Genomic DNA, 25,231 nt, shown 5'->3' with positions numbered 1-25,231 from the left:
TGCGGGTAGCTGATGAAAATACATCGCTCACTTCGAGGTTCAAGCTTGTCATGAGTATCTCATCTTACGAAAGCCTCGTAACCCCAAACCTTGATATGTGCCAACGAGGGAGCTTTCCCCGTCCACATCTCGTGAGGTGTTTTGGAAACCTTCTTAGTAGGGACTCAGTTAAGGATATGGGCGGCAGTCTCTAAGGCATACCCCCAAAAGAAGATAGGTAGTGAAGCACGACTCATCATAGAGCGAACCATATGCAATAAGGTTCGATTACACCCTTCTGCCACACCATTCAACTGCGGTGTCCTAGGAGGCATCAATTGCGAAACGATTCCACACTCCTTGAGATAATCGTGGAATTCAAGACTTAGGTACTCTCCTCCTCGATCGGATCGAAGCATCTTGATTTTCCTGCCCAATTGATTCTCCACTTCATTCTTGAACTCTTTGAACTTTTCAAAGGTTTCTGACTTTTGCTTGATTAAATAGATATACCCATATCTAGCATAATAATCGGTAAAAGTCACATAGAAGCGGTTCCCATCCTTCGTGGTTGATCTAAAGGGTCCACATACATCGGTATGTATTAGGTCCAATAGCCCCTCACCCCATTCACAAGTATTCGTGAAGGGTGACTTAGTCATCTTTCCAAGTAAACAAGACTCGCATGTGTCATCTTCCCTAAGGTCGAATGACTCCAACACTCCATCCTTTTGGAGTTGGGCTATGCGTTTCTTGTTGACATGTCCAAGACGGCATTGCCACAAGGATGCTTTATCCAAACTAGTGGAAGAATCAATATTCAAAACATCATTTACTAAGTTATCAACAATCATAACAGTTTCATATATTCCATTACATGGTATAGCTTCAAAGTAAAAGACACTATTTAGATAAGCCATAATAGAACCATTCTCATTATTAAAAGAAAATCTAAATCCTTATCTATATAAACCATGAAATGAAATGATGTTTCTAGCCATTTCTGGCGAATAGCAACAATTGTTCAAATCTAAACATAAATTATTCCTAAGCACTAAAGAATACACTCCAATCTTGGTTACAGGTGACGATCTTCTGTTCCCCATGATTAGATTGATCCTTCCTTGCTCCACATCCCTACTTCTTCTTAGTCCCTGCACATTTGAACAAATGTGATAACCACACCCGGTGTCAAGAACCCAAGAAATAGCATGATTAGAATCGTTAGATTTAATTGTGTATATACCTGCAAAAGATGGCTTGATCTTTCCTTCTTTGATTGCTTGCAGGTATTCTGGGCAGCTTCTCTTCCAATGTCCTATCTTGTGGCAGTGGTGGCACTCTGCCTCCTTCGGGTTAGGATAGGGCTTAGAGGGATCAACTTTGGTCCCACTAGAAGAGGCACCATCTCGAGCTTTAACCTTGCGATAGTTCTTTGATGAAGCCTTCCTCTTCTTTCCCTTTCCTTGACGAATTGCCAAGACAGGAGCAGCAGACGGATTGGGAGTAGGTGCAACAGACTTGTCTTTGAAGTTGCTCTTAGCGACTCTCAAAAGACCTTGGAGTTTTCTTAGGGTGACCTCCTCTTTGTTCATGTGGTAGGTCATCCTAAATTGGTTGCACATCGGAGGCAAAGAGTGAAGCACCATGTCGATCACCAAGTCTTCCCCAAAGTCAACATTTAACTTGCGAAGGCGATCGACATACCTTTACATCTTTTGCAGGTGCATGGTAAGAGATTCTCCATGACCCATCTTAGCGGAGATCATGTTAGTGAAAATCTCATAACGCTCTTGTCTCGCGTTTTGGTGGTATCTCTCCAACAAGTCTTGATGCATCTCGTATGGATACATGTCCTCGTAGGACATTTAGAATTCGGAGTTCATGGTGGCAATCATGATGCAATGTACCTTCGTTGCATCTCGCTCATGAGTCTCAAAAGCGGTGATTTCAACCGGAGTAGCGATTTCGGGGTTGATCTTCTCAAGCTTTTCATCGAGGACATACTCCTTATCCTCGTAGCGAGCAATGGTGCGAATGTATCTTATCCATTCGCTAAAGTTCGTTCCATCGAAGGTGACCTTTTGGCAAAGGCTCATCAACGTGAAAGAACTAGCAGCAGCGTTGTTTGTGTTCGACATCTATAGAAAGGACAAAGATAGATTAGAATAAGAATCCCTAATTATCACGCAATAAGAAAAATTAGGGTTAGGATCCAACAATAACATTTACATATTAGAAAATGGATGCCGTAATCTAACATGAAAATAAATTGAAGGTAAGTGAATGACGATTCACTAATTCTCCATTACAAAACCTAGACTATTAGTCCTAAGTGTATTGAGAATTCCTAGGTTCGGATGAGATTCATTGAACTATTCAATGGCATGTTTAAATCTCGATATGCCCCTCTTGTTTATGACTGGGATGCCGAGGATCACAAAGCGGGTGTGAATTACCATGCAAATTCACATGGTGCCTTCATTGTAACGATCACCTATTCGATGTGCCGGTAAACCACACACGCTCCATCGAACTATGATAAACAATGAATCACCCTTTGCCACCTTTGCTTAGAACCAATTAGTGTGCCGGTAAACCACACACGCTCCACTAACTTCTTAGCAAGGGTGCAAAGTGTAATTTCATGGGATTGCATCAATTCACTTTTCCTAAAGTAACTAAGATTGGGAAATTTTTAAAACGTGTAGTTACTTTGTATTTCTTATTATACTTTTAATGAGACGATGAGGTTGCCCTATCCTACCCGTTCGGCTAACGACCCTCCACCAATCAAGCAAGCAGTGGGTGTGAGTGTACACCCATTAAGCGCCATTTTATAGGCCGCAACCTTATACCCACCTTATAGATCGGCTTCGTGAATGAGGCCTACTAACAGTAAGACTAGCATTTAGTTATACATATATATTATTCTAGTAATATCATATTAGTATAAGGTTGTGTATTAAACCTTTTAAAACGTAGGGTTTGAAATTCAAGTTGTCTAAATTAAAACCTTTTAATCACAAATATAAATTTCAAAACTTAAGGGCAAGTTTTAAACATTTAAAACATGGAGGATCAAATAACAAATAATTCCAATTAACAATTAATATCCTAATTATCTTTATTTGATTTATCCAAGATTTCTTTTAAGATAATTATCAAAATAATTAATCAATTATCATATAAGAAAATTAAATATTTTATTAGATGATAAATATCTTTAATTAGATCAACATTATAGTCATATATATATATCAAAAAATCGGATTAGGGTTGATCTAATATGATTATGGTAAGTTTCCATAAGATAACATGAAAAAATCCCGATTTTTCCTAATCCTGACGCCCGGACTCGCCGAGTACACAAAGGGACTCGCCGAGTCAAGCCTACTCGCCGAGTCCACTTTGGAACTCGCCGAGTCCATGACTCAGAAACCTAAAAATCGAATTTTGCAGGTTTTTTTTTCAGTTAATCAAGCAACAATTTAAAGAAAACCAAGCTAGGCTCTGATACCACTAATGGGTTTTAGCCATAAGAACTTTCCTATGTGCGCATGCAAAACCCTAATGCTCGGATCTAGGCTTTCTAATTAAACATGCTTTGAATCCAAGACTTCTAATGGCTAATAGGTTAATTAACAACATTGAAATAGATCTAGAATCATGCCTTTGGATTCCTTGTTGATCTTGTTGTCTTGGAGCTTCTAGAGTCACAAATGTCACTCCTCTAGTGGCTTACAAACACCAATAGCAAGAAGGATGATTTAGGAGAGAGGAGAGGGGAGGAATTCGGCCAGAGTATCTCTACTTTAGATGTTGTTACGAATTCCCTCACGCCTAGGGTCTATTTATACTTGTAGACTCCTTAAGGATTACAGCTTTAACCCTAATTGGATAACTTAGACTTTAAGTTGATCCATATCCTTTCCTTGATAACCCTATGGACGATTTTGGCTTATCCAAGCCCTATAAACCGTCCATCCTATCTTGGATAAGGATTTATAGTCTAAAGTGTAACTATCAAACAATTGACAGTTTATACCGTCTTATTTAATTAATCTCTTTAAGTCACCAAATTAACTCCAATTAATCTATGACTTATATTAATCAAATAACCATATATTATTCCTTATAATATTTACTCTCTCTCTTAACAAATCATCCATCAAGTTGCTATGGTGAAGGCAACCCAAAAGGACCATGCACAACCGGGTCAAATACTTGCCTAATATAGTTGCAACCTTAGACACTATTCCAACAATTACACCATCTAAAACGAGTTTTCAAGTACCAAAACAGTTTAGGGTAATGTTTCTAATTCATTTCCAGCAACTCAAGTCGAAATTCTGCAACCTGTCGACCCTACTCGCCGAGTGCATGAACTTACTCGCCGAGTTGGTTGAAGATACACGTGAACTCGACGAGTCCTCCCTATGGACTCGACGAGTCCATTCGTAGACAGCAAGATTTTCAACTTTTTCCAACTTTTAAGCACAAATAAAAAATAAACAAGCCTAGGCTCTGATACCACTGATGGGTTTTGAGCATTCTAACACTTCCTAAGTGTACATGCAACCCTAATAACCTTGGATCTATGTTTGTCTAATTATCATGCAAAGTTGAATTCCAAGGCTATATTCCTATCTAGCATACAAGGGGAACAATTTTAACTTAAATGATAGATAGAATAACTTACCTTGTTGTTGCTTGTGTTCCTTGAAACCTTATGAGCCTAGCACCCCAAGTGTAATGCCTCAAATGCTTCACACAACACCAAATGCTCTTGGAAAAACTTATGAGAGAACACACACTTCTTGAAATCGGCCAAGCCCTCTTGTTTCCTTAGTGTAACCGATTTTGGTGGAGAATATGATTCTTATATAGTGTTGACACATCTAGGGTTACACCATGTAAACCCTAATGTGTCATGACTCTTCATTTCCATGACCCATGGGTTTGTAACTCCCATGGAGCATCCTATGGGTGGAACCCAACTTGATAGTCCATGGAGCCTCTTAGCCCACTATACAAGATATGGATGATTTACATAATCAACCCATATATTTAATTAGTTATCTTTTGATCACATAATTAATTCTAAATTAATTCTTGATCAAACTAATCAAATAATACTATTAATATATTAGAACTTATAATATATTAATAATCTCCAAGTGTTATTTCTCTCATTTAGTCTATCCAATTGCATGGTGCCATGCAACCCAAATGGACCATGCCGGGTCAGGTCAAGTACATACCAGAAATAGTTATGGACTTAGACACCTTATCCAACAGGAAGAGCTTGAGGATTCTGCATCTATCCGATAAAATTGGAACGATACGGAGAAGATTAGCATGGCCCCTGTACGAGGATGACACGCACAAATCGAGAAATCGGCCTAGCTCAAAGGTAGGTTACACTTTTTCTCGCATCAGATCTCATAAGAACTCTACAGTTAACCGTGCCCGGGCGAGAGCAATTCAGGGATGGGTGACCCCTAGGAAGTTTTCGTGTCGGGAGCCAAAAGCAGACAATATTATGGTACGTGCTAGAGGGGGATGTTGCAAATGGTATAAGAGTTGGGGCATGGGTCAATGTGTTCGAAAGGGACGTCGAATCCTATAATGGGGGGGGGGGGGCATGAAGGTGGGTTACACCTGATCTCGCATCGGCTGGGAAGGAGAATGAAACATTTCCTTATAAGGGGGTGTGGATACCTTCCTTGTCACAACGCGTTTTAAAGCCGTGAGAGCAGCAGATCCCATAAGAACTCTAGAGTTAAGTGTGCTCGGGTGAGTGCAATTTAGGGATGAGCGAACCCCTGGGAATTTTTTGTTGGAATAGTGTCTAAGCCTGTAACTATATTTGGTATGTACTTGACCCGGTTGTGCATGGTCCTTTTGAGTTGCCTTCACCAAAACAACTTTTCAAGGTAATTTAAGGTGAAAGAGAGAATATTATGGTTTATTATTATAAGAATAATATATTAAAGGAGAAATCATACTTATTTAATTAGTATTGGTCATAAATTAATTAGGAATTAATTTGGTGACTAAAAGAGATTAATTAAATAAAGGGGTATAAACTATCAAATGTATGATAGTTAAGCTTTGGGCTAAGGAAGCCTTATGGACTTAAGGGGGAACGAAATTATGATGCGGATCCATCATATTTTCGTCCAAGGCCTTATTCGAGAAGGTTCCTTGGGCTGCTTGGTGATCAAGCTGTCCATTAGGGGTTATACTGAAACCCTAGTAGCCTGTAAGTATAAATAAGACCCCTAGGCTATGGAAATCGGCTACATGCTTCTAAGAGAACCCTAGGGCCAATTTCTAGTATCTCTCACCCTCTCTCATATTGCCTTCTTGCTTGTGGGGTTTGTGAACCATTAGAGGAGTTACAATTGTGACTCTAAGCTCAAGATCAAGAAGACTACAAAGATTTCAAGCTATTTGAAAGAGGTAAACACTTAGATCTGTTCTTATGATGTTGATTTCGAATTTTATATGATAAATCTAGTGTTGTAAGTCTTGGATTCAAAGCATGTACAATAGAGAAACCTAGATCCAAGCATTAGGGTTTGTATGAACACATAGGATTGTTCTTATGCATAAAACCCATCAATGGTATCAGAGCCTTGATTGGTTTCAATTGTATGTGAGGCTTAACTGTTTTGCTTGTTGAAAATTGAGTTTTTTGCCTCTGCCCGACTCAACTCAGCGAGTCAGTATATGGACTCGGCGAGTTGGCCCCTACTCGGTGAGTCCAGAGCTGACTCGGCAAGTTCGTGCGTCAGGCAGAGGGTATTTCGGGATTTAGTTGCTGTTTTGACTTGTATTTGATGCCTAAATCTTTTTTTGAAGTTAAAATCCGAATTTTATCTTAATTAAATGATTATCCTTGTCAAAACAATAGATAATTTCAAATCTTTTGAATATTGGTTGTTTATATGATAAATATGGATTATTTAAAATTATATGGTAATTATCTAATGACTAAAATTGTATTAGGTCAAATATAGATAATTATAAAATTAATTGTTTAATTTAAATTATTTGTTATTTGGTCCCTTTAGTTTTTGAAAAAGTTCAAAACTTGTCCTCAAGTTTTGAAATTTGAGTTTTGTGATTAAAAGTTTAATTTTGAAGAATTTAAATTTCAAACCCTTAGAGTTTTACTAGTTTAAAATTCAACCCTATACTATTATATTATTACAAGCCTAATGTATATATATGTATAACTAAATTGCTAGTCTTACTGTTAGTAGGCCTCATTCACGAAGCCGGTCTATAAGGTGGGTATAAGGTGGTTGCCTATAAAATGGCGCTTAATGGGTGTACACTCACACCCACCGCTTGCTTGATTGGTGGATGGTCGTTAGCCGAATGGGTAGGATAGGGAAATCCTCTCCTCATTAAAAGTATAATGTAAAATACAAAGTAACTACATGTTTTACAAATTCTCAATCTTAGTTACTTTAGGGTAAAATGTGAAAATGATGCTATTCCATGGAATTACACTTTGTACACTTGTCAAACGTTAGTGGAGCATGCATGGCTAACCATCACACTAATTTGGGATTGACATTGGTGGCGAAGGGTGACTCGATGTTTATTATAGATCAATGGAGTGTGTGTGGTTTACCGGAACATTGATTAGGTGATACAGATATTGAGTGCTCGATGTTGATTTACATGGTTATTCACAACTTGTTTGCAATCCTCGGTATCCCAGTCACAAATTTGAAGTGCATATCGAGATTTAAGCATGCCATTGAATAGTTCAATGAATCTCAAAGATCTAGGAGTTTTCAATACATTTAAAACATAAATCTTCTTTTTCGTTTTTCATGGTGAGAATTACTGAATCGTCATTCACTTACCTTCAAATTATTTACTTTTAGAGTACGACATCCCTTTCTAAGTTGTAAATAATGTTGTTGCGTCCTAGCCCTAATTTCTCATTTGGGTGTTTAATTAGGGACTCATTTCTAACCAAACTTTGTTCCTTTTCTTTTTCAGATGTTTGTAAACAACAACAACAATGCTTCTAGGTCATTCTCGTTGATGAACCCTATGCCAAAAGGTGACATTTGATGGCTCAAACTTCAACGAGTGGATGAGGTATATTCGCATGATCACTTGCTACGAGGACAAAGCGTATGTTCTCGATGAAAAGCTTGAGAAGATCATCCCAGATGTTGCTACTCCTGAAGAGTTGGCCACCTTTGAGGCCCACGAGCATGATGCTACGAAAGTTCATTGCATCATGCTGGCCACCATGAACCTCGAACTCCAAAAGTCCTACAAGGACATGTATCTATATGAAATGCATCAGGATTTGCTGGATCGGTCCCACCAAAGTGCGAGGCAAGAGCCCTATGAGATCATTACTAAGATGATCACCGCTAAGATGGGAAGTGGAGAATCCTTAACCTCTCATTTGCAGAAAATGCAGAGGTATGTTGATCCTCTTCTGAAACTTAATGTTAAGTTTGATGAGAATTTGGCTATCAACGTAATCCTCCACTCCTTGCCCTCCTATTACAACAAGTTCAGAATGACCTACCACATGAACAAGGAGGAGGTTTCCTTGAGCAAGCTCCAAGGATAGTTGAGAGCAACCTCAAAGACAAATCCGTTGCACCATCCCCTGCTGTGGCTGCTCCCATGTTGGCAATTGGTCAAGGAAAGGGTAAGAAGAGAAAAGATCCCTGTAAGGGCCACCATAAGGGTAAGACCCAAGCTGGTTCCTCTTCTAGTGGAACCAAAGCTGGTTCGGCCAAACCCTCTTCCGACCACAAAGAAGCAGAGTGCTATTATTGCCACAAGAAGGGCCACTGGAAATGAAGCTGCCCTCAATATCCGCAAGACATAAAGGATGGGAAGATCAAGCCCACCTTCACAGGTATGTATTCTATTAAATCTAATAACTCATCATTTGCTACTTCATGGGTTCTTGATACAAGTTGTGGTTACCACATTTGTTCTGATTTGCAGGGCCTAAGAAGAAGTTGGGAAATGGAACATAGGAAGATAAACTTGATTATGGGAAACAGAAGATCGTCACCTGTGACCAGAGTCGGAGTTTATTCTTTAGTGCTTAGTAATGGGTTAGGGTTAGATTTAGAAAATTGCTATTATTCGCCAGATATGGCAAGAAAAACTATTTCATTTCATGGATTATTTAGACAAGGTTTCAGATATTCTTTTGATAATAGAAATGGTTTTATTAATGTTTATTTGAATGGTGTCTTTTATTTCAATGCATTACCTGGTAATGGGATTTATGAATCTGTGATGGTTGTTGATAATTTAGGAAATGATGTATTGAATATTGTTTCTTCTACTAGCCTAGACAAAGCATGCTTGTGGCATTGTCGCCTTGGCCATATCAACAAGAAACGCATAGCCCAACTCCAAAAGGATGGAGTGTAACGCCCGTAGATCCGGGCTAGTCAATTTAGAGGTAATAGGGGTCGAAAATGAATTTTCCACAAAAGATTATTTAGAAAAAGTAATCTTAACCAAGTTTTAGAATATGTCACAAGGTTTCCGTACATATAAAGAGCGTCGAAATCTGAGTTATAACGAAGAAGTTATGACACGTCGAAGTTTCGCGACGAAACCGACACTACACCGGGAAGCGTAAATAGTGATTTTACGATGGAGGACTTTTTAGCCTTAGTGATCTAAATGAAAGTCATAGAATATGTTAAACCGAGAAATTCCATAAAAAGAACGCCCAAATCTGACTTCGTATGAAGAAGTTATGATTTTTCTAAGATTCGGCTTAATAGTGCACGACCCGAAACTCGAATTTTAGTTCGAGTGGTTTTTGGCTTACGTGACTTAAATGAGAGTTGAAGATATCATTAATAGGAACTTAACAGTAAAAAGACAGACCGAAACAGAGTCCGTATGAAGGAGTTACGAATTCTTCGCGGTCATTTAACAATTTAAACGCCTCGTACTGTTAAATTTAAGATCGGTCGAGAATTAGCCAACAGAGTCAAAATAAAAGTTGTAGATATTATTTTTAACTACGCGTGGGTATAAATAACGTCAAAAACGGAGGTCGTATGTGAAAGTTACGGATTTTAGAAGTCGTTAGTGTGCTGTGCGAAAATGGGTGATGTGGCACAATCTTGGCCATTGCTTTCTCCCTAAGTCTTGCCACTAGATGGTGACATGTGGCACCAAGTTCAGCCATTTTCACCCTATAAATAGAACCTCTCCCATCCTCATTTTCTTCACACCTTTCTCATTCTTTCTTCTCTTTACTCTCTCTCTAGAACCTCTCTCTAGCCCCGAAACCCCCCGAATAGCCTAGGGAACCTCCTTAGCACGAGGCGGATGCCCCTGAGTGCTCGACGGCTCCAAGAAGAAGAGCTTTTCCGCACGGGAATGCTGCTCCAAGCAAAGCCTGGTTTTTTATAAAACCCGTTGTAAGTGAGCTACACCTACACTATTTTTAATATAGATTTTATTTAATTATATTAACGTTGTTAAGAACATATAATAAGTAATTGAGCTATTATTATGGGTTATATAAGTATTATTAAATGGTTATATAATAGTAATAATAGCTAGACTATTAATTAGTTTCGGTGAATAATAGACTAAACTCTAGTGGTAATAATACTAGGTTTCGTCGAAGGATTTTTTTTTCAAGAAGTGAAGCGCTGTCTGAGTTCGGAATCACCACCTTTTTCAAGTGAGTGCATAGTTACTTTCATCTTACACATAAATATGAAGTATTTTATATAAATTATGTGCTATGTGTGCATATTATCTGAGTACTTGTTGTCTATGCTAAATGAACGATTTTATACATGTTTTGAATGATTTAAACTGTATATGTATTTTATATCTACGATAATGTTGGGGTAAACATGGGTAGATATAATAGATGGAATAGGAGTTGAATGATGAGTTGAGAGGTGTTATAGACCACGAGGTGAGGGTGAAAGGTGGACGATGTGAGAAGCCTTTTTCCCAAATGATGGCCCCGACATTTAGCAGAGTATGGATGACAACCACAGACTATTCTAGACAGTCTAGTGGAACACAAGCAGGCTTGCAACCTGTAGGTGTTGTGAACGATGTGTTCACGCAGTGTACTCTAAACCCTGGTGATCGTACAAACTTGATGCCTAAACCCTGGTGATCATGCAGACTTGATGCCTAAACCCTGGTGATCATGTAGACTTGATGTGTAAACCTTGGTGATCATGCGGACTTGATGCCTAAACCCTGGCGACTATGCAGACTTAGTGCCCGTTGTGTAAACCGTGGCAACGATGGACTTTGTGCCAATTCCTTAGGATGATCCTTAGGAATGAATGAACGAGGAATAGCTGATTCTTAGGGTAGATCCTTAAGATTAAAGAAGATAATGGGGATGGGTAAGTGGGTTGATTGTTTAAACATATTAATTATATTATTGTAGGTTGAAAACCCTATGTACTCACCAGGTTTCCCAACCTGACCCACTCAGTTTATTTATATAACAGGTGTTGATATGAAGTCACATTACACTGAGAGATTAAAGAGATGTAGATCACTAGTGTAAATAAATGTAAGTTCTGTTTATGCTTATGTTTATGTATTGACGATGACATCCCAAATGTTTTAAAATGAATAAAATACGTTTCTTGAAAATATTTTGATAAAGTATTTATCGTATTTTTCTGGGAACAAATTCCACAACATTTTTATGAAAAGAAGTACTCTGATTTTTATAAAGCATAAACAAAATCGGTCTTTTCTGGCTGTGAAAATGGGGATGTCACATGGAGTGTTGGAGTCATTCGAACTTAGGGACGATGACGCGTGTGAATCTTGTTTACTTGGGAAGATGACCAAGTCACCCTTTACTGGCACTTGTGAAAGGGGTGAGGGTCCATTGGATCCCATACACACCGATGTGTGTGGGCCCTTTAGATCCACCACAAGGGATGCTTTCCGCTTCTACGTGACTTTCACGGACGATTATAACAGATATGGATATATCTACTTAATCAAGCAAAAGTCAGAAACCTTTGAAAAGTTCAAAGAGTTTAAGAATGAAGTGGAGAATCAACTAGGCAGGAAAATCAAGATGCTTCGGTCAGACCGAGGAGGAGAGTACCTAAGTCTTGAGTTTCACGACTATCTAAAAGAATGCAGAATTGTTTCGCAATTGACGCCTCCGAGAACGCCACAATTGATTGGTGTGGCTAAGAGACGTAATCGAACCTTGTTGGACATGTTTCGTTCTATGATGAGTCGGACTTCATTACCAATATCTTTCTGGGGGTATGCCTTAGAGACTGCCGCGCACATCCTTAACTTAGTTCCCACCAAGAAGGTTACCAAGACTCCTCACGAGATGTGGACAGGGAAAGCTCCCTCGTTAGCACATATTAAGGTTTGGAGTTGCGAGGCTTTTGTAAGATGAGAGACTCACGACAACATCGAACCTCATAGTGAGAAGTGTTATTTCATCGGCTATCCATAGAAGTCTTTTGGTTATCTTTTCTATAGACCGGATGACAATGTTGTCTTCGTTGCTAAAAGAGGAGTGTTCCTGTAACATCCGGATTTTACCAGGTATAATGTAAGTTTAATTGTGTTATATTGTGAGAGGGACTCGGCGAGTTGGGGCTCAGACTCGCCGAGTAGGGACGCGGGATTGATCGAGGGTGCGCACTTGGACTCGGCGAGTCCAGAGTATGGACTCGGCGAGTCTGCGCTGTGTTATGAAACCCTAAATCTCCGGGTTTGTGGCCTATTTAAGGGGCCTTATGGCCGTCATTTGCGCTCACCCAACCCCCAGAGAGTGTCCCTAGAGTTCTTGAGCGTTTGTGAAGGAAAAAGAGCCAATCTTGATCTTGTGTGTGTTGTTTAGCAAGAAGAAGGAGGCCCTAGGCAAGAGGAAGCAAAGGAGGTTGCTATTTCGTGGATTTGGAGCTTGGATCATCACTCTAGAGGTATTATTTTCGGACCATTTTCTGTTTGGTGAAACTTGATGCAAGTTAGGGCTTAATATGATCATTTATGGGGTGATTTGGTGTCCCTTTGGTTCCCTCTTTGAGTTGAGACCATGGATCTGGATCCATAGAGGTCCAGAGGGCCTCACTCATCAAGCTTTATGGGTGGAAATCGAGTCCTTGGCCTTGTGTTGAAGTAGTAGAGTCAAAAACATCATTTGTGATCATGTAGAGGTTATTTATGCATCAAGATTGTGACTTTACGTGCTAAATAAGCATGGGGGGACTGGATCTATGGATTAGTGGACTGGATCTGGCCTTTAGAGCAAGATTGAGTCAGTGCATGGCACGGACTCGCCGAGTCCGAAGAACAGACTCGGCGAGTAGCTTGAATGTTGCACGACCACTCAGCGAGTGGCCTCGCCGAGTTGGGATGAGTGAACTCAGTGGGTCAAGGGGGAGTCAGGATGGACAGGTGGACCGAGTCAAACCGGACTCGCCGAGTTGTTCTTGAGAATCGGCGAGTTGAGTCGTGGTGGCCCCACAACTCGTGCCAGGTGGAAACTCATCGACTTGGGAGGGGATGCTTGACGTGTCAAGAGAGGATTCCAGGGAAATCGGTGAATGCGCTCAGACTCGCCGAGTCGCTATAGTGCACTCGCCGAGTCCGGTCAAGTTGACCGTTGACCAGCGTTGACCTAGATTGTCTTGTTATGGTATGGTCAACCCTAGTTGGGAAAGTGTTAATTAGAGATGTATTGTGCTATAGGGGGACTTCAGCTCGGCAGATCGAGTGTTTAGCGATTTCAGGGTTACGGTTTACCGAGACACGCGAGGTGAGTCTTCTCACTATACTTTACCTTGAGTAGGTAACCAGAGTTATGTGATAGAGTATTTGTATGCTATGTATGTTATGTGTTGTGCTGCATTCCTTTTATGTGTTTGATGATGTGCATGTTTACAGAGTTAGAACCGGAAGGTTCACAGAGTTAGAACCTGAGGGTTCATAGAGTTTGGGTGCACGGACCCACAGAGTTATAGCCTCGAGTGGCTAATATGTGTTATATGTAGTATTTTGGGAAACTCACTAAGCCTTGTGCTTACAGTGTTGATGTTATTTGTTTCAGGTACTAGTGACGACCGTGGGAAGGCGCCGGCTTGATCCGTACACACACGTTTGGAGCTTGACATTTTGATCTTGGGATTTTGTACTATTTTGTTGAACAATTAAAAGGGGTGTTTCTATGAATATTGATGGAATTATGTTTTATAAAAATCGAAAAATTTGTTTGAAAAATTTAGTGTTACAAATTGGTATCAGTGCCTAGGTTTGAGGGATTCGGGTACACCTTCGGGGGTATTTGAACTCAAACTGAGGAAATAAAGAGATATTTTCAAAATAAAAACCAAAATTTTCTAAGAGTAAAGGGTTTTCCAGGAAGAAACGTGTGTACGATCAGTCAGCGCCCGAACGGTGAATTCCCAAAATATCTTTTGTTATGTAATAACTATTATTGTGATGTGTGTGCATGCTAGAGTAGGCTAGGTATTGCTGATAGGGCTAGAGTGGCCTGTTTTGTGATGCCTTAGCTTAGGGAATGGTGAGCTGCTATGAGACGCTGAGAGTAATTAGGTAGCAGCTAGGGTTTTGTGTGAGATCTGTTCAGAGAGATTTAAGTATAATAGAGTACTTGGGGACTGGGATCCGAAGAGGATGATTTGGGGTGTGTACCGAGACGGTGCGGACAGTAGTATTGGGCCCGTACTACTAAAAGCACCGGAGCGGTACACAGTTCAAATAAGAATCTAGGGATGCCAAGAATCAAGGAGGGGTGGATTATTGAATGTAAGAGTGTTCGAGTGAATTCTAATTATCGCATGTTGTATTTCAGAGGTTGATCATGGTGAGGACACGACACATGCCGGAGGATGCCGGATCTAGTGATGAGGACATTCGACAGATCATTCATGAGGAGGTGGCTGCGGTCATCAGAGCCGAGATACCAGAGATGTTCGGGTCCATTAAGACTGCTTTGATTGAGACGTTTGACGAGCGCTATGCCGCTCTTTCTGAGGCTGCGATTGCAGCAGCTACCGCAGCGATTTCTACGGCAAGACCCCAGGGAGGTGATGCGATGTTGTTCAGGGAGTTCAGCAACACCAAGCCACCAGAGTTTGATGGTACGCAGGACCCGGTGGCAGCTATGAGGTGGATATCTGATATGGAGGGATGCTTCTTCACTTGCTCGTCCCCTGAGCATTTGAAGGTTCGGTTCGCGCTGAACCAGCTTCGCTTGGGAGCGAAGGACTGGTGGAAGTTTGTGACTGCGCATTTCACACCGACTGAGCTTTCGGCAGTGACCTGGGAGAGGTTCACTTCCATGTTCCGAGATGAGTATGTTCCTCAGGTGGAGAGGGAACGTCTGGCACAGGAGTTTCTGACCCTCAAGCAGGGTACCGAGTCAGTTACAGCGATTACGAGGATGTTTCAGGAGAGGGCGATGTTTTGCCCTGAGCACGTGTCCACCGAGCAGGCACGTATGAGCCGTTATCTGAGCATTTTGAGGCGGGATATTCGGGAGTTCGCTGCGAACTCCTCGTACCGGACATTTGCCGAGATTCAGGCAAATGCTCGGAAGAGGGAGATTGAGCTTGAGACTCAGGCCAGGGAGGAGGCGGAGTCTATGGGGAGGGATCGGCGGCCGGCACAGTCCCAGCCGGCAGCCAAGCGGGCCAAGCCCGCTGATCCCAGACCCGGGAGCCAGAAGGGCCGCACTTGTGGGAAGTGCGGCAAGGGTCACGATGGCGCCTGTCGGGCAGGGTCTTGCTACAAATGTGGCAAGGAGGGGCATATGGCTAAGGACTGCCCCAAGGGATTTGCAGTGTGCTTCCACTGCAATCAGACTGGACACCGGAAGGCGGAGTGTCCGCTGCTGCGCGGGGCATCTCAGGGGTCTGCTCCCGCCGCCATCAGAGCTGCTGCTGCAGAGAGTCGGCCCGTGAAGGCCGAGGCACCAAGGGCTCGGGGGAGAGCCTTCCAGCTGACTGCGGAAGAGGTCCGCGCTGCACCCGACGTTGTGGCTGGTATGTTTCCTTTTCATTATTGTTTATGGTGTTGAGATATTATGCTTATATCATGCTATGCTTAGGTACCTTCCTTGTGAATTCTGTACCTGCTTTAGTGTTATTTGACTCGGGTGTGAGTCGATCTTTTGTGTCCTTGGCATTTAGTCAGCGTATCAGTGTTAGTCGTGGAGTATTGAGTCGGCCCCTGCGGGTTTCCATAGCCGCCGACAGAGTGATTTGTGCTATAGAGGTCTTCCGGCGATGTGTATTGGAGATATTCGGGGTCGAGTTTCCGATCGACCTGATTCCCATTGCGATGGGTGATGTCTGTGTTATAGTGGGCATGGATTGGTTGAGCCGATTCGGTGCGGTTATCGATTGCGATCAACAGCTGGTGACTATACTGGATCCTAGTGGGGGAGTTCTTTCAGTATACGGAGAGGGTACACGTTCTGGATCAGCCTTTTGTTCGGCTGCTAGGGCGAGGCAGTGTTTACAGCAGGGCTGTAAGGGTTATGTAGCGTATGTGATGGATACGCGAGTGATCTCCGAGAGACCGAGCTCTGTGGAGGAAGTTCCGGTGGTGCGGGAGTTTCCAGATGTATTTCCCGAAGAGTTACCAGGTGTGCCTCCCGCGAGGCAAGTGGAGTTTGGCATCGATTTGGTTCCGGGGGCCGCGCCTATTGCTAAGGTGCCGTATCGCCTTGCGCCTCCGGAGATGCAGGAGTTATCCTCGCAACTTCAGGAGTTGCTGGGGAAGGGGTTTATTCGGCCGAGTAGCTCACCGTGGGGAGCACCCATCTTGTTTGTGAAGAAGAAGGATGGCTCGCATCGCATGTGTATTGATTACCGGGAATTGAATAAGCTGACGGTCAAGAACCGTTACCCGCTACCGAGGATCGACGATTTATTCGATCAGCTGTAGGGAGCATCTTGGTTCTCCAAGATTGATTTGAGGTCGGGCTATCATCAGGTGAGAGTGCGGGACGAGGACGTCCAGAAGACAGCATTCAGGACGCGTTATGGGCATTATGAGTTTGTGGTGATGCCTTTTGGGCTCACTAATGCCCCGGCTGTGTTCATGGACCTCATGAACAGGGTATGTCGGCCGATGTTGGATCGGTCGGTGATTGTTTTCATTGATGATATTCTGGTATATTCAAGATCTAGTGAGCAGCACGAGGAGCATTTGAGGGAGGTGCTTGGGGTTTTGAGAGCGGAGAAACTTTACGCAAAGTTCTCCAAGTGCGATTTCTGGTTACGGGAGGTCCAGTTTCTGGGACATCTCGTTAACCAGAAGGGGATATTGGTCGATCCGGCCAAGGTTGACGCAGTGATGAGGTGGGAGGTGCCGAGGTCACCTTCTGAGATACGGAGTTTCCTCGGGTTGGCAGGGTATTATCGGAGATTTATTAAGGATTTCTCCAAGATTGCGGTTCCACTCACCAGATTGACCCGGAAGGGTGTGGCATTTGCATGGGGTCCTGAGCAACAGACCTCCTTTGAGACGCTTCGCCAGAGGTTGTGTGAAGCTCCAGTATTAGCCCTTCCGGAAGGTATGGAAGGTTTTGTGGTATTCTGCGATGCATCGATCCTAGGATTGGGAGCGGTATTGATGCAGAAGGGTCATGTGATAGCTTATGCATCGAGGTAGTTGAAGCCTCACGAGACGAGGTACCCCACACATGATTTGGAGTTGGGGGCAGTGGTGTTCGCCCTCAAGATTTGGCGGCACTACTTGTATGGAGTTCGTTGTACGATTTACACGGACCATAAGAGTTTGAAGTACTTGATGGATCAGCCTAACCTAAATATGCGGCAGAGGAGATGGTTAGATGTGGTCAAGGATTATGATTGTGAGATCTTGTACCACCCGGGCAAGGCTAATGTGGTAGCCGACGCGTTGAGTCGCAGGGCGGAGAGTACTCCCCTGCGGGATGTATATTTGAGATTGACCGTGATAGCTCCAGTTCTGGACGCCATTCGTGGGGCTCAGGCCGAGGCCGTGCGTCTGGAGATGCAGAAGAGAGAGCGGGTTGTTGGGATGGTTTCTGAGTTTATATCGGATAGTCGAGGCCTTATGACTTATCAGGGCAGGACTTGGGTACCGTTTGTGGGCGGTACCCGTACCACATTGTTGGAGGAGGCTCATAGATCGAAATTTTCGATCCACCCTGGGGCCACGAAGATGTATTTGGACCTAAGGAAGGAGTATTGGTGGCCCTGTATGAAGAGGGATGTAGCATGGTTTGTCGAGAGGTGTTTGACCTGTCGAAGGGTAAAGGCCGAACACTAGAGACCGCATGGAAAGTTGCAGCCATTGGAGGTTCCCGAGTGGAAGTGGGAACAGATCACTATGGACTTTATCACCAAATTGCCGAGGACTGCCAGAGGAGTTGATGCAATTTGGGTGATTGTGGATAGATTGACAAAGAGCGCTCACTTTCTTGCCATCAGTGAGAGTTCTTCAGCAGAGAAGTTGGCGGAGGTTTACGTGAGGGAGGTTGTATCTCGGCATGGGGTGCCGATCTCGATTATTTCAGACCGCGATGTGCGTTTCACTTCCCGTTTTTGGAAGAAATTTCATGAGGAGTTGGGTACTAAGTTGCATTTTAGTACCGCATACCACCCCCAGACCGACGGTCAGAGTGAGCGGACGATACAGACACTCGAGGACATGCTTCGAGCTTGTGTATTGGATTTTGGGGGTAGTTGGGACTCGTATTTGCCTCTAGCGGAGTTTTCCTACAATAACAGCTATCATTCGAGCATTGGTATGCCGCCCTTTGAGCTGTTATATGGTAGGAGGTGTCGGACTCCCATATATTGGGGAGAGGTTGGGCAAAGGGTAATGGGCAGTACAGAGATCGTGAATCAGACGACAGAGCAGATACAGCTGGTCAGGCAGAGGTTATTGACCGCTCAGAGCCGGCAGCAGAGTTACGCGGATAGACGCTGGTCCGAGTTGGAATTTCAGGTCGGCGACTTTGTTCTCCTGAAGGTCTCTCCTTGGAAAGGAGTGATCCGGTTCAGGAAGAGGGGCAAATTGGGACCCCGGTTTATTGGCCCATTTCGTGTGATCGCCAGGGTAGGCCAGGTAGCCTATCGGCTGGAGTTACAAGCAGAGTTGGGACAGATTCACAACACTTTTCATGTATCGCAGTTGAGGAAATGTATAGCCGATGAGTCGGCAGTGGTTCCACTTGAGGATATTCAGGTTGATGCGAGCCTGAATTATGCGGAGAGACCAGTGGCTATTAGGGATCAGAAGATCAAGGTTTTGAGGAACAAGGAGGTACCTCTGGTATTGGTTCAGTGGCAACATCGGAAGGGATCAGAGATGACCTGGGAGCCGGAGGGTATGATGCGGGAGCAGCATCCGGAGCTATTTTAGAGCGGGACTTCGAGGGCGAAGTCCATTTCTAGTGGGGGAGAGTTGTAACATCCGGATTTTACCAGGTATAATGTAAGTTTAATTGTGTTATATTGTGAGAGGGACTCGGCGAGTTGGGGCTCAGACTCGCCGAGTAGGGACGCGGGATTGATCGAGGGTGCGTACTTGGACTCGGCGAGTCCAGAGTATGGACTCGGCGAGTCTGCGCTGTGTTATGAAACCCTAAATCTCCGGGTTTGTGGCCTATTTAAGGGGCCTTATGGCCGTCATTTGCGCTCACCCAACCCCCAGAGAGTGTCCCTAGAGTTCTTGAGCGTTTGTGAAGGAAAAAGAGCCAATCTTGATCTTGTGTGTGTTGTTTAGCAAGAAGAAGGAGGCCCTAGGCAAGAGGAAGCAAAGGAGGTTGCAATTTCGTGGATTTGGAGCTTGGATCATCACTCTAGAGGTATTATTTTCGGACCATTTTCTGTTTGGTGAAACTTGATGCAAGTTAGGGCTTAATATGATCATTTATGGGGTGATTTGGTGCCCCTTTGGTTCCCTCTTTGAGTTGAGACCATGGATCTGGATCCATAGAGGTCCAGAGGGCCTCACTCATCAAGCTTTATGGGTGGAAATGGAGTCCTTGGCCTTGTGTTGAAGTAGTAGAGTCAAAAACATCATTTGTGATCATGTAGAGGTTATTTATGCATCAAGATTGTGACTTTACGTGCTAAATAAGCATGGGGGGACTGGATCTATGGATTAGTGGACTGGATCTGGCCTTTAGAGCAAGATTGAGTCAGTGCATGGCACGGACTCGCCGAGTCCGAAGAACAGACTCGGCGAGTAGCTTGAATGTTGCACGACCACTCAGCGAGTGGCCTCGCCGAGTTGGGATGAGTGAACTCAGTGGGTCAAGGGGGAGTCAGGATGGACAGGTGGACCGAGTCAAACCGGACTAGCCGAGTTGTTCTTGAGACTCGGCGAGTTGAGTCGTGGTGGCCCCACAACTCGTGCCAGGTGGAAACTCGTCGAGTTGGGAGGGGATGCTCGACGTGTCAAGAGAGGATTCTAGGGAAATCGGTGAATGCGCTCAGACTCGCCGAGTCGCTATAGTGCACTCGCCGAGTCCGGTCAAGTTGACCGTTGACCAGCGTTGACCTAGATTGTCTTGTTATGGTATGGTCAACCCTAGTTGGGAAAGTGTTAATTAGAGATGTATTGTGCTATAGGGGGACTTCAGCTCGGCAGATCGAGTGTTTAGCGATTTTAGGGTTACGGTTTACCGAGACACGCGAGGTGAGTCTTCTCACTATACTTTACCTTGAGTAGGTAACCAGAGTTATGTGATAGAGTATTTGTATGCTATGTATGTTATGTGTTGTGCTGCATTCCTTTTATGTGTTTGATGCTGTGCATGTTTACAGAGTTAGAACCGGAAGGTTCACAGAGTTAGAACCTGAGGGTTCACAGAGTTTGGGTGCACGGACCCACAGAGTTATAGCCTCGAGTGGCTAATATGTGTTATATGTAGTATTTTGGGAAACTCACTAAGCCTTGTGCTTACAGTGTTGATGTTATTTGTTTCAGGTACTAGTGACGACCGTGGGAAGGCGCCGGCTTGATCCGTACACACACGTTTGGAGCTTGACATTTTGATCTTGGGATTTTGTACTATTTTGTTGAACAATTAAAAGGGGTGTTTCTATGAATATTGATGGAATTATGTTTTATAAAAATCGAAAAATTTGTTTGAAAAATTTAGTGTTACAAATTGGTATCAGAGCCTAGGTTTGAGGGATTCGGGTACACCTTCGGGGGTATTTGAACTCAAACTGAGGAAATAAAGAGATATTTTCAAAATAAAAACCAAAATTTTCTAAGAGTAAAGGGTTTTCCAGGAAGAAACGTGTGTACGATCAGTCAGCGCCCGAACGGTGAATTCCCAAAATATCTTTTGTTATGTAATAACTATTATTGTGATGTGTGTGCATGCTAGAGTAGGCTAGGTATTGCTGATAGGGCTAGAGTGGCCTGTTTTGTGATGCCTTAGCTTAGGGAATGGTGAGCTGCTATGAGACGCTGAGAGTAATTAGGTAGCAGCTAGGGTTTTGTGTGAGATCTGTTCAGAGAGATTTAAGTATAATAGAGTACTTGGGGACTGGGATCCGAAGAGGATGATTTGGGGTGTGTACCGAGACGGTGCGTACAGTAGTATTGGGCCCGTACTACTAAAAGCACCGGAGCGGTACACAGTTCAAATAAGAATCTAGGGATGCCAAGAATCAAGGAGGGGTGGATTATTGAATGTAAGAGTGTTCGAGTGAATTCTAATTATCGCATGTTGTATTTCAGAGGTTGATCATGGTGAGGACACGACACATGCCGGAGGATGCCGGATCTAGTGATGAGGACATTCGACAGATCATTCATGAGGAGGTGGCTGCGGTCATCAGAGCCGAGATACCAGAGATGTTCGGGTCCATTAAGACCGCTTTGATTGAGACGTTTGACGAGCGCTATGCCGCTCTTTCTGAGGCTGCGGTTGCAGCAGCTACCGCAGCGATTTCTACGGCAAGACCCCAGGGAGGTGATGCGATGTTGTTCAGGGAGTTCAGCAACACCAAGCCACCAGAGTTTGATGGTACGCAGGACCCGGTGGCAGCTATGAGGTGGATATCTGATATGGAGGGATGCTTCTTCACTTGCTCATCCCCTGAGCATTTGAAGGTTCGGTTCGCGCTGAACCAGCTTCGCTTGGGAGCGAAGGACTGGTGGAAGTTTGTGACTGCGCATTTCACACCGACTGAGCTTTCGGCAGTGACCTGGGAGAGGTTCACTTCCATGTTCCGAGATGAGTATGTTCCTTGTATGCTATGTATGTTATGTGTTGTGCTGCATTCCTTTTATGTGTTTGATGCTGTGCATGTTTACAGAGTTAGAACCGGAAGGTTCACAGAGTTAGAACCTGAGGGTTCACAGAGTTTGGGTGCACGGACCCACAGAGTTATAGCCTCGAGTGGCTAATATGTGTTATATGTAGTATTTTAGGAAACTCACTAAGCCTTGTGCTTACAGTGTTGATGTTATTTGTTTCAGGTACTAGTGACGACTGTGGGAAGGCGCCGGCTTGATCCGTACACACACGTTTGGAGCTTGACATTTTGATCTTGGGATTTTGTACTATTTTGTTGAACAATTAAAAGGGGTGTTTCTATGAATATTGATGGAATTATGTTTTATAAAAATCGAAAAATTTGTTTGAAAAATTTAGTGTTACAGTTCCGAGAAAGGGAATTGATAATCCAAGAAGACAGTGGGAGGAAAATTGATCTTGAAGAGATTCAAGAACAAAGCGATGAAGGAACCTCTAACACTGGCGCTTAACCCGAGGAAGAAACTCTTGTTGATCCTGTTGATGAGTCCTGACCTCTTAGACGATCTGATAGGGTTAGTGTTTAACCTCAGTTTTATGGTTTTCATATTACAACTGAAGGGGGTACGTTTATTAGTGATGAAACACTAATGAATTCGGACGAACCTAGCAGCTACAAAGAATCCATGGCAGACCCGGAGTCTGCTAAATGAAAAGAGGCGATGGACAGCGAGATTCAGTCTATGTACGACAACCAAGTTTGGAATTTGGTTGATAATGTACTGGGTCGCAAGACAGTCAGGTGCAAATGGATCTTCAAGAAGAAGATGGACATGGATTGGAATGTGCACACTTATAAAGCGCGATTGGTTGTGAAGAGCTTTACTCAAACTCCCGGAGTTGACTTTGATGAGACCTTCTCACCAGTTGCAAAGATAAAGTCTATTAGGGTAATGCTTGCAATAGCTGCATTTCATGATTATGAAATCTAGCAGATGGACGTGAAAACCGCTTTCCTTAATGGGAAGTTGACTGAGGATGTGTATATGAATCACCCTGAGGGTTTTGTCGATGTGAAGCATCCAAATAGAGTGTGTAAGCTTGAGAAATCCATTTGTAACAGCTCGGAATTTCAGGTATTGTTTTAAAACTATTTTTGGGGACATTTTAGGAAGGGACTCGGCGAGTTGGTGCCTGACTCGCCGAGTAGGACCACAGACTTGGTCGCAGATTCGCGACTGGACTTGACGAGTCCATTAGGGACTCGGCGAGTCGACGCTGTTCAGCAGAAACCCTAGCCGTTTGGTTTTGGATCGTTTATAACGCCTCTTAGGCCGTCATTGTTCGTTTTTGCTTACTGAGAAGAACCCTAGAACGATTGTGTGCATCTGGAACAAGGATTGAAGACCATTGTTGGGTTTGGAAGAGTTGTGTGCAAGGAAGAGGAAGGTTTAGCTAAAGGAACAGCAAGAGAATCACGTTCTGAGGATTGGGGACACAGAAAGTGCATCAATCAGGTAATATCTCGGATTTCGTTCTTCTGTGATTGATGTGTATATGAAGTTAGGGTTTATAGAACCCATTTGATGATTAGAGGGATTATTATGTTGTTACCCAAGTGTTTATATCCCAGTAATAGGATGTTTAGAGGTCCAGATAGTCCCATGAGTGTGTATTTCGGGACCATACGTGTTTCAGGAAGCAGTTGATCGACTGCATGGCATGGACTCGCCGAGTCGGATGAGCAGACTCGGCGAGTAGCTTGAAGATTCACTGGGACTCGCCGAGTTGTTCTTCAGACTCGGCGAGTGGAGTCGGGGTGGCCCCGCGATTCTTCCACGAGGACCTCGTCGAGTCAAGAGGGATACTCGACGAGTAGAAGGGGAACAACAGGGAAATTTGGGGAGGACGTCTAGACTCGCCGAGTCGCCTTTGCACTCGACGAGTCCGGTCAAGTTGACCGTTGACCAGAGTTGACCTGCATGTAAATTCTTAGGGTCAATTGTCTTGAATGATAAGAGTATTAATAAGGGTATATGGTATTATAGGGAGTCTGCAGATCGGCGGATCGAGTGCGAGTAGTTTCAAGAGTTGATAGCTTACATTACCACGAGGTGAGACTTCTCACTATACTGTACCCGGAAGGGTTTGACTGTGTGACCGGAAGGTCGGATATGTTATGTGTTATATATATGCTATAATTGAAAGGAATAGTTGCTATGCATGCTATGTATGTTTCTATGGGCCGGAAGGCAATGTGTTATGTGACAGGAAGGTCAGGTATGATATATGATATATGTGATATATGTGTTAGAGTAATTGTATTATGTGTTATATATGTTTATGGGCCGGAAGGCAATCATGTTATGGGCCGGAAGGCAATTATCTTATGGGCTGGAAGGCAATTATCTTATGGACCGGAAGGCAATTATCTTATGGGCCGGAAGGCAATTATCTTATGGGCCGGAGTTTGAGGAGCGGTACGCCACACTGACTGAAGCTGCAGTCACTGCCACTACCGCAGCTGTGGCCGCTGCTAGGCCGCAAGGGGGTGATTCGTTGTTATTCCGGGAATTCAGCAACACGAAACCGGTGACTGGCTCAGTCTCAGCCGGCAGCCAAGCGGTTCAAGTCCGCTGATTCGAGGACGGGAGGTTCGAAGGGCCGCACTTGCAGAAAGTGCGACAAGAGTCATGAGGGGGCGTGTAGAGCGGGTGGTTGCTACAAGTGTGGCAAGGAAGGACACATTGCCAGGGATTGTCCTAAGGGGTTTATGGTTTGCTTTCATTGCAACCAGACAGGCCATCGGAAGGCCGAGTGCCCGCAGCTTCGTCAGGGATCTACACCTACTACCAGGACTACCGAGACACGACCGGCGAAGGTCGAGGCCCCGAGGGCTTGCGGGAGAGCCTTTCAGCTGACTGCGGAGGAGGTCCGTGCTGCACCCGATGTTGT

At 43.7% G+C, this 25,231-nt stretch overlaps 1 non-coding gene across 1 annotated transcript; it reads left to right on the top strand.

The window, feature by feature from the left end:
• Positions 1-5,288: 5,288 nt before the first annotated feature.
• LOC145007666 (U6 spliceosomal RNA) lies at positions 5,289-5,393 on the top strand. The gene has a single exon (XR_013663039.1). It is a non-coding gene; the product is annotated as a U6 spliceosomal RNA (small nuclear RNA).
• Positions 5,394-25,231: the final 19,838 nt, after the last annotated feature.

Source organism: Lactuca saligna, chromosome 7 (genome assembly GCF_052625555.1).
Source record: "Lactuca saligna cultivar CGN05327 chromosome 7, ASM5262555v1, whole genome shotgun sequence".
Lineage (NCBI taxonomy): Eukaryota > Viridiplantae > Streptophyta > Magnoliopsida > Asterales > Asteraceae > Lactuca > Lactuca saligna.
Note: the sequence above shows the minus strand (reverse complement) of the source record. Positions and strands in the feature narration are given on the sequence as shown.